The sequence below is a fragment of the Prionailurus bengalensis genome, chromosome B4 (assembly GCF_016509475.1).
Source record: "Prionailurus bengalensis isolate Pbe53 chromosome B4, Fcat_Pben_1.1_paternal_pri, whole genome shotgun sequence".
Classification (NCBI taxonomy): Eukaryota; Metazoa; Chordata; class Mammalia; order Carnivora; family Felidae; genus Prionailurus; species Prionailurus bengalensis.
Window position 1 is genome coordinate 26,075,437 of NC_057358.1, and position 9,705 is coordinate 26,085,141.

The 9,705-nt window shown below is 44.1% G+C and overlaps 1 protein-coding gene and 1 long non-coding RNA gene across 6 annotated transcripts in view; one reads left to right on the forward strand and one right to left on the reverse strand.

Annotated features, from left to right (window-relative positions):
* MPP7 (membrane palmitoylated protein 7) overlaps nucleotides 1-4,758 on the reverse strand; it is a 292,696-nt gene extending 287,938 nt beyond the window's left edge. For all 4 annotated transcript variants that reach the window (XM_043563317.1, XM_043563318.1, XM_043563319.1 and 1 more), the window contains exon 1: nucleotides 4,654-4,758. The gene's annotated coding sequence lies outside the window, so the exon portion shown is untranslated. The remainder of the gene's footprint in view (nucleotides 1-4,653) is intronic.
* Nucleotides 4,759-4,885: 127 nt separating this feature from the next.
* On the forward strand, nucleotides 4,886-8,147 carry LOC122473132. 2 transcript variants are annotated; one of them, XR_006294593.1, is made up of 3 exons: nucleotides 4,886-5,218; nucleotides 7,400-7,455; nucleotides 8,019-8,147. It is a non-coding gene; the product is annotated as an uncharacterized LOC122473132 (long non-coding RNA). The 2 variants fall into 2 exon arrangements; XR_006294592.1 differs by having other exon boundaries at nucleotides 4,889-5,218; nucleotides 7,400-8,147.
* The last annotated feature ends 1,558 nt before the right edge of the window (nucleotides 8,148-9,705 follow it).

The window sequence follows — 9,705 nt, forward strand, 5'->3', positions numbered from 1 at the left end:
CAATTGCCAAAAAAAGAAAAAAATAACAACCTTCAGGAATATTTGCATTCTCAAGATTCAAAGTGCTTTAAATAAACACACATAGGCACCATCTCCCAAACACGTTTTTATCATGAGTCAAGCTAATGGGAGGTTTTCACCATGCATACTAGAGCAAAAGTGCTCGATAATCCCACCCCCTTACTGAGCCTGCGCTTTAAGGCATCCTACCTGACCCTTCTCTTTTCAAAGCAGTACCTAGACCAGGAGCCTTCTTTCCTATCCCAACTCAAGTCCTCAGTTCAAGTAATAACAGATTACTTAAATTTGTGTGTGTGTACTTAAATGTGCCTATTTCTATTGACTTTTTATTAATTTTTTTTAACGTTTATTTTTGAGACAGAGAGAGACAGAGCATGAACGGGGGAGGGTCAGAGAGAGGGAGACACAGAATCTGAAAACAGGCTCCAGGCTCTGAGCTGTCAGCACAGAGCCCGACTCGGGGCTCGAACGCATGGACCGCGAGATCATGACCTGAGACAAAGTCGGCCGCTTAACCGACTGAGCCACCCAAGCGCCCTATTGACTCCTTTTTTTAAGGGAGTGGAAGACAGTATCAGAAGTATATACAGATTCAAGCACCTACCATAATGTGAGAACCGACTATATGCCTAATAACTCTTGTAAGCTATTCACGTGTGTACTCAATTTTATGAAGTTCAGGATTCCACTTATTTTAAACATTAAAAACATAAATTTAGAGACTAAAGAGTTAACTAGCCCAAGTCTGTACCATGGGATAGCTATAAACCTGACTTAAGACACATATTGACTTGATTCAAGTCAAAGATGCAGAGAGCTCTGGAAAGCCCACACTCAGGCAGTTTGTAATCTGCCAGCTTTCCACACCCACGCTCACCCAAGGGCTGGCAGCACTGGAGGAGCTAGCATCCTAGAAGGAATGATACCTATTTATCTTCCCCCTCCCAAAGCACCATCAAATCCCCTGAGAATCCCAGCTGGTTCCAAGAAACAAACTATCAAAGCCCTTCTCACCACACAGAGTTCATTGGAACTGAAACACACACGCACCAACCACCTACAGACCTTCCTGTTTAAGTTCTTATCCTGCCTTTTAAAAGTCCAATGCTTTCTGCAAAACATCTCCTAAAATGCAATCGTCCCAAACAGTCCTTCTCCAGTAACAATGCCATTTCTATATCTAAAACTGGCGCCCTTTATGAAAGCAATAGGTAGGTTTTCTCAGCCCCCTACTGTAACTAACAATCAGTAACAGCAATTAGTAACAAACAAGCCTGTTAGCTTCTACAATCAGAGGGAGAATACTCCCTTCTTTATAAGTGGAGTAAGCTGATAATAATGATCTCCTAAAAGAACAGATTATGGGAGCCTTCAAGAAAGAAAAACCAAAAGTGTTTTATGTGCCTGGGGGAAAAAAATTTATAACTTAAGAATTTGCTCATACTCAAGACTTGAATATCCTTGTTATACGTGCCCACTTTAATTCTACCACTACTTTTGAGGAAACGGTAATCAAAGAACAAAACATAAAACTATGCTCAAATAGCTCCTAGTTCACATTAAGAGTTAAAACACAGCCATTTAAAAAAAAAAAGTGCAAATCAAATGTAGGACCAAAAATCCACACTCTGGTGGTTTTTTGGTTCCTGGTTCCTGATCACAGGGAGAATCAGAGAGGTTTTTAGAAGTTATTTCTAAAATTACTAACAGTGTCCTTCACTTTAAGCTGCTGCTTCCTTCCAAATAATCTCACTTAATAAAACTGACTTAAGTCACTCATTGCAATTATCTCTGAACTGCCATTACAACAGGAACAGTTACAGTACATTTGCATCTTTGTCAGTGAAATGTTTATAAGGAAAAAAAAAAATCTGAACGCTCTATGAAGCAGCACCCAGTGCACCACCTAGTGGGAGTTGTGTAACATTGTAATTAATTATTCTTTTTTTTTTTTTTAAAGGAAGAAACCCTAGATAAGAATACAACAAATACTATATATACAAACAGCCTAAATCTCTTTGGTTCCCACTTGGCAAGAGGGTTGTGTTCATAAGAAAAGAGGACTCATTTTCTGTACAAACTAACAGGCTGATAAAGGTTTCTTGGTGGCAATTTTTGCTTGGGTGTCGAAAATTTTGACAGGAGACTAAAAATTAAGACATTACTGCAAAAACAAACAATCAGAGTTAGGCTGATGGGGCTTGTGTAAGGGATGCCTCATACCCTATAAGGAAAACTTATGTCAAAATGTACATGTTACATGCAACAGATACATCTCCCATGTAAAGGGACAACTTCATGGTTAGAACAGTTCCATTAATTCATAAGACATTTCCATGTTCCTGATGACTACTAAATTTAACATAACTGAGCAATTCTCCAAAGTTCCCCAGGCCTTGACATCATTCAAAAGGTTCCTCCCAACTATCTATCTAAGCCTGCTCTCCATTAACCCCCAAACTCCCTTGTGTTATTCTAATTAAGGAAGGATTTTTACATTTTCAATTTTTCCACTAAATTTATAGTAAACCTTCTGCAAAAAGAAGTCATAAGTCATGACCAAAATGCATCATGCTTCATTTTCCTCTGCCTTCTGCATGTGAATTGTTTTGGTTCAATTCAAAAAACAGTATTGGAGTCCACTGCTAAGCTACGGATGCAAACGTAAATAAGATATGGTTCTCTAATTTGGAAAACCTCCCAAAATTTAAAATAGAGGTTCTTCACATAGCACCACAAGGAGTTTGTTTTGTTTAGCCTGTATGAGAAAGTGCCTTTCTGGTGTGCTTTAAACTATCTTAGCAACCTCGAGGAGAAAGAAAAAACAAAACAAAAAAACCCAAGAGACAATATTCCTTTACTTGGAAATAACCACCTCCATCTGTGACTCTTGTATCACATGATCAGTATGCAGACGGTGGGAACCTTAGTAGATCCTGGATTAAATCCATTACAGGTGTAAAATAAAGTAGGAGCCAGGTGACCTGGAACAGAATTCTCTTCATCTCTGGGGCTTTCATTTAGGTACTTGTAAAATGGGCATGATATGCATTACCAGCCTCTGAATAGAAGGATTACAGAACTGATAGAGTCTATGAGAGTCTCATTAAAAGACCTAAATGGAAATACAGGTTATCCCCCATTTTTCACAAGTTCATGTACCACTACTTTGCTTTTATGAAAGACCTACTTAGCTAACCGAAAGAAATCCAACAGAGGATTCTCCCTTTTTTTAAATGGAAAAGCGAAAATAACGTTCAGTGTTTGTTTTGCACTGGCTGGTATAGAGGCAGGATGCACCCCAAGCATCAGAAGTGGCTCTGCCCAGCTCCTTCCCTGGGAACTACACTCAGCATCCAGCATCACGCTGCCGCAGCCTTGACCTGTGTCGAGCATCTGTGCTGTATCTTGACGTATTCTAATGCATCCACTAGCAAAACGTGTCCTAAGGTATCAGAAAAGCCCAAGAGGTTTTTTTTTGGGGGGGGGGGGGCGTGCATCTGGAACACTAAAAATGTTTGCCATATAAATAGTAAGTGCTGCTTTGCTTTGCAGCACTTCAGCTTAGAAAAGGTTTCACGGGAACGCTGTTTTCAGAGAGCGGGGAAAACCTGTACTGGTTTGTAGAACTGGAGTGCACCTGGAGGGGGAGAACACTGCTCCAAGAGTTCTCACTGTGGCATTACCACCGACACCCGGTGACCTTCACCATTTCACTTGTTAATAGTGAATGGAAAAAGGTTATTAAGCAAGTCCAAGGTAATAACAATTCAAAATGCAATTCATATAATGAATAGCTCGGCTTCTATGCAAAATATTACTGCATGAGTACCAAGCAGGTGCATCCCTAAAAGCTAAACCCAGAGATGGTTTTCAGAGAAGCTTTTGTGTTTGAATGCCAATGTTTAAAAAAATTACAAGAAAAAAGAATCCCAGTTTGACAAAGTGACAGAAACAAGGTTCCACCCCCTCAAGCCTTTCAAACCTGCGCAGGCATTCCTCGTGAACATTCCTCCCCCTCACTCCCATCGCACCGTTCCCCACTTCAGCCCAGACAAAGGTGAGTCACACTGCTGGGTCTACTTGTCACTTCAGGAAAGTCCCCAAACAAGTTCACGTTAAAGACTTCTAATTTAAAAAATAATAAGTAAACAGTGTTCATGTGTAAGTGGCACTGCAATGCGCCTGTCTTAGGAAATATGTAATTAACAATACCCAAGACACTTTTCTCGCTTAAAAAAAAAAAAGCCACTCAGCTAATCGCTACTTATCAGTAGATCCTTTTTCCTCGCGAGCCTGACTCTGACTCAACTCCGCAGCTTTTCTCCACCTGCGCGTCCTCGCGCCCTCCGTTGGGCCCAGCCGCCTCAGGCGAGTCCCCAAGGGGTCCCACCCGCCGCTGCCCCCTCTCCCCTTCCCGGTCGCCCGCCCGACCCCGCCCCCACCTCCCCGCAAGGTGTCGCCGCCGCCGCGGGCTCCCGGGAGGAGGCGCTTCGAGGCTGGCGGGAGGCTCCGGGTGACGCGGCCCGGCTTGGCCCGGCCGCCGCCCGCGGGAACAGCAAGGGGAGCAGACCCCACAGCCTGTGCCGCACCGGTGCTCGGATAGGCGCCGCAGCCCCGGCGCCCCATTACCTGCTCCGGGCAGCCGCGGCCGGCGGGAGGCGCGATCGCTCTGGCCCCTGCAGCCCCGGGTCGGGAGACGAGGAGGCAGCGACCGCAGCCGCCGCAAAGGACAATCAGGAGCCAGCGGGCTCGGCACCGCCTCGGCGGGCGCAGAACGCACGAGCCCAGCGGGAGCCCGGCCCCCACCTTCAGCCCGGCGAGTAACCGACTTGGCCCCCTCCCTCGGAAGGGCGGGGCCACGGCTGGAGGGGCGGGCTGGGGCGGGACCGTAACGCCCGCGGGGCCGGAGCTCCTCAGACGCTTCGTAAGACGCGCCTGCTTATAGGCTGCGACGGAGGTAGGCGTCTCGGACTTGAAGACGGCCTCGACAGCAGAGCTCCCTCATTGGTCGGTAAGGGAAAACAAAGCAGAGGTCTGATTGGTGAGAGCTCTGTAGCTCCTCTCCCTCTCCCCTCAATCATCGGAAGCTCCGCCCCTACCCGCTCGGTTCCCAGGTGGCTGCCGAATGCGTTGTCTTACAGACCTGCAACGTCTCCGAAGCGAAGGAACCCGGATACCCAGGTTTCTTTGCCAGGTGCGAGAGATTCTTTGATTCCCGAATGAACTTGATGAGTAACAGCTAACCTTTAACGTGAATTTAGCTAGGATTTAGAGAGTTTTTCCCTGGGTATTTTTTAAGTACTTCATAAGATTCAAAGGGAAATTGTCCTAAGAGAAGGAAAGGCAAAAAAATGTTTTCGCTCCTGGCAAAATTATGCGTCACTTTTTTTTTTCGTTTTACCTGTGTATGAGGCATATATTACTTTTATAATTAGAAATAATTTTTAACTAGAAAGTAAAGTGCAAAGAATGGTAAAGCAAACCTTCGGGATATCCAAGAGACTAATTCTTTCACGGTAGAAAAAAAATAGTAATACAGGCAACATATGATGGTCATCAAAACAATATGAACTGGTATCAGCCCCTTCTAAGAACTTTACAAGTATCACTATTACTGAGGCTCACCCATGCTCTTTCCTGAGTAAATAAACGCTACTTACACATAATGTAGAATGCATCACACTCTCAAAAGATTTATAGGAAAACTCCCTGACAGGAAGAATTTAGAATCCAAAGGACAAAATAAATAAAGCACTAACAAAAACAAAAAAACAAAAAACAAAGAAAGGAAGTATACAGAAAGAAATTCGGAAGATATAAATTGGAAAACTCAGCCACTACAGGGAATTAAAGAAAGGGATGTGACAGAACTTCAAGATGTGACTTTAACTTTGAAAATTGAAAGTCGAGGGAGGAGGAGAGAGAGAATGATCAGTGACCTAGAGTTAAGGTAATCTGAGCTCTCAGACCAGAGTAGGCTGGCCCTGTGTTATGGTAGCCAGTTTAGAAGGGAATGAAGCATAACTCACCTGGGGACCATACTCCCTTAACTCTCTGGCTGCTTCCCTATTCTATTTGTTCTTCTTGTCATTTCCCATGAGGTTCAGAAATAGGCTGTTTGAAATAAACCCTTTCCCCAACAACTCCATGAATTATACAGTAGTGAAAAAAAATGGAAGCTGGCAAAATTCAAAACTAAGGAAGGAAAGGAATGTTAAGGTAAACATGAACTTGAAAAGAAGGACAAGAAACTCAATACAAGGAATAGGGCACATCCCCTTTTTTTCTCTTTTTTCCTGAGAATATGATAAAACTCTTTGGAGGGCAGTAACCTCATTACCTAACAATTTTTTATATCACCTTTGCAGTAAATGGAATCCTAAACAATAGTCTGAAAATAGATGTCCCAGTATACTCTAAGCAAGTAACTTACTGTTGAGATCTAATTATGTGTAAATATGTAAGAAAAAAAAAAAAGAACTTAGCACTCACTGCCTACTATGACCAAATTGGCAAGAAAACTCTCCAAAAGTTTTCCCACAATAATGCCTGGCATTCCATTACTAACATTCTTTCTTTGGGATTAAGTAATTTATATCAAAAATTATTCTTTTATGGGGCACCTGGGTGGTTCAGTCTGTTGAGCCTCTGACTTCAGCTCAGGTCATGATCTCACGGTTCGTGAGTTCGAGCCCCACATCCGGCTTGCTGCTAGCCAGTCAGCACAGAGCCCACTTTGGACCTTTTGTCCCCTTCTCTCTCTGCCTCTTCCCCGCTTATGCGCTCTGTCTCTCGCTCTCTCTCAAAAAAAAAAAAGTTAAAAAATATTTTATTCCTTTAGTCAACAAACATGTAATAATACTAATCATCAAATTCTAGTTCCTTCAGTGAACTGGTCACTCTACTAAGCATTGCCTTGAACAAGGCAGAGTAGGAGCTATTTATCAGTAAAAGAAAGACAATGAACAAGTCAACAGATAAACTTACAGAAAGGGATAAAGGCAAAGAAGAAAACAGGTACCCAAGGGATGGAGGTGCTTCTTGAATTTGGGAAGGGAGAGAGAAATACTCTAAGATCCGAGCTGCCACTGAAATCAGAAAACACCAACCAGCTCTACAGAACCCGAGGGCAATGGCATTCCTAGCAGAGGAAACAGCAAGAGCCAAGGTCCTGAAGGAGGAAGAAGAGTAATGTTGTAGGAAGAGAGAGAAGACCAGTGTGGTTAGACTGGCACAGGGAGGGAGTGATCCCAGACAGGTCAGAGAGGGAGGCAGGGCCTTGTAGGCAGTGGTAGGAAGTTTGTATTTTATCATAGATTCCTGATAACGTAACAGGATGTTGGGATAAAATCATGATTTTCTTTTCCCTTTTCAGAGTCACCAAAGAAGTGGACATTCATTCACCAGGCCAGCCTATCAGGCATAGATCTAGTAAGAACCTACTATTTTGCAGGGATAGGCTAGCTGTGGGGGTATAATATTGAGTATGATACCAACCCAGGTGGATCTACAGACAAATTGTTACTGCACAAGTGGTTAGGAAATCAAGGGTGCTATGGGAACAGAATCCAGAAAGGGCGAAGGAGATCATCCTGAAAGAAATGAGGAATCACTGAATCAGTAGGGCATCATCCCAGTGAAAGGCTACAGGTTCTAGATCCAGGGAGCCACAACAAAGGAACATTGGGTCACAGTCCAGAAGAAGGAAATCTAAGGCAAAGCCTTAGAAAGCATTGCATAAAAAATCAACTTTCCCCACATCGCAAGTTTGCCTAGCATGGATGAGCCCAGAATGTGGAAACAAAAATCCAATTAGAAGCAGCATTCTGAAAGCATAAGAACTGAGCAAAGCATGAGAAGAAACAGACTGTTGTTTCACATTATCTCCTTTGTTTCTTCAACACAAGTCATTAAAAATTGCACACACACCCTTATAACTATGACATTCCTTTTAGGATAGTAATGAGTTAACAGTATTAATCCTATTTGGCCAGAATTAGGACAGAGCTGAAGCCCTCGGCGTGAGAGATCTGTTCTACCAGTTCCGGCCTTTCGCGTGCTTCTGACCATGGCTTTCTCTTTACTGGTTGAACTCACACCATTACCAGATATCTGTAAGAAAAGAGAGCCCCCCCCCCCCGACCCTGCACTGTGGAGGGCTAATCAGTGGAAATGCTGAGAATGTCAAAATATCTTGGTGCATCCAGCTGGTAGTGGCAGGTGAATCAAAAGATGCAGCAACTAAATAAGTTAAAAAGTAAATAAAAAATGTAACCACTGAAATGTATGGCACAATGCTTCAAAGCCACTGAAAAGTAATCTCTGTGCCCCAATAATAGAGTTCAAAGATTAATGCTTAAGACAGAGGGGTAACATAGACTCCAAGGGCAAAGATAAGTCAGTCTTGACTTGAAAGACAAGAGGAACTTGGCTGTAGTTTTCTCTGTCTTCAAACCAGCCTCTTTCTACTCTCCCATTCTCTAGAAAACAGCTTTCGGGGCTCCAAAGTAGTCAAAGTAAAGCTACCTTAGTGCTCTCCAACCCCCAACCTAATCAACTACCTTGACACAATCCCAAATTCTATGGAGAGAAAATACGAGTGGCTGTGCCTGGTCCGTCTCCACTCTGCCCCACCACCTGTGATCATGGAGGTGTGGGGAGAGTGGGGACCACCAACACGGCTGCCAGGGCCCATCTCTGTTGACAGCCAGTGATTTCCCAGAGAACGGGCACTAGACAGATTGCCAGATAGGCATGCATCCCACCCCCGCCACCCAACGTTTTGTGGAGTCAGTCAGTGGGGCTCCATTATCTATTCAGTGAAAGTCTTTGCCTGTCCTTTCACACTAAGACGGAGGCCCAGAGGCCAAGACCAAAGTCTTCGATGGTGACTGCCCGCTTTCTTGAAATCTGTTTATTTCAGTTGGCTTCCAGACACGAAGTACCCCTGTCTCCTCCACTTTTGAGCTGCTATTCCCATTTAAGTCTTCTACTGATTCCGAATTTCCCTGTGTCAAGTATACCTCTTGACACTGATTTACCTAAAGAGCAAAAGCACCTGCCAGGTTGGTGAATATCCGTGAACACTGCTCTCGGCTCAGCTGAAACCAGCACGTAGAACAGTCAGGACCAATGAAACGATACAAGCAGAAGGTGGACCTTCACCTGCCCATGTTCCTTCGACACTTACATGAACATGTGGGCAGTCCCATAACTTCTCTGATAGCTTTTAGATAATAAAAATCCTTTGATCAGTTTAAGCCATAAAATATAGTTTTCACTGAGAAATTTTCATACGAATGCCAATACACTTTGATCAACACTTCAAGCTTCATTCAGATAGGCCTTCCCTCCACTCCCTCAGCCAGGGTCCCAGGCAGGCTGGGTCCTCCCAGGAAGGGGAGAAGGAACCGCCTCCAAATTCACAAGGTAAGGACAGGAGAGTACTCCAAAGATCCGGCATCCGTGCTCAGCTCTTCCTGCTGCGGGGAGACGGCGAGACGTTGCTCTGGGCCTGGCCAAGGACTACACGGAGCACTTCCCCTCTCAGGTGCTTTCTAACAATCTTAGAGACCTGAACTTGAAACATCTGACTGTCTCTCCTGTCCTGGTCAATGCAGTTTTCTCTGGCTGCCGATTCCCACGCCCAGGAGGACCCTTAGTTTCTGGTTCCCAGAAGGC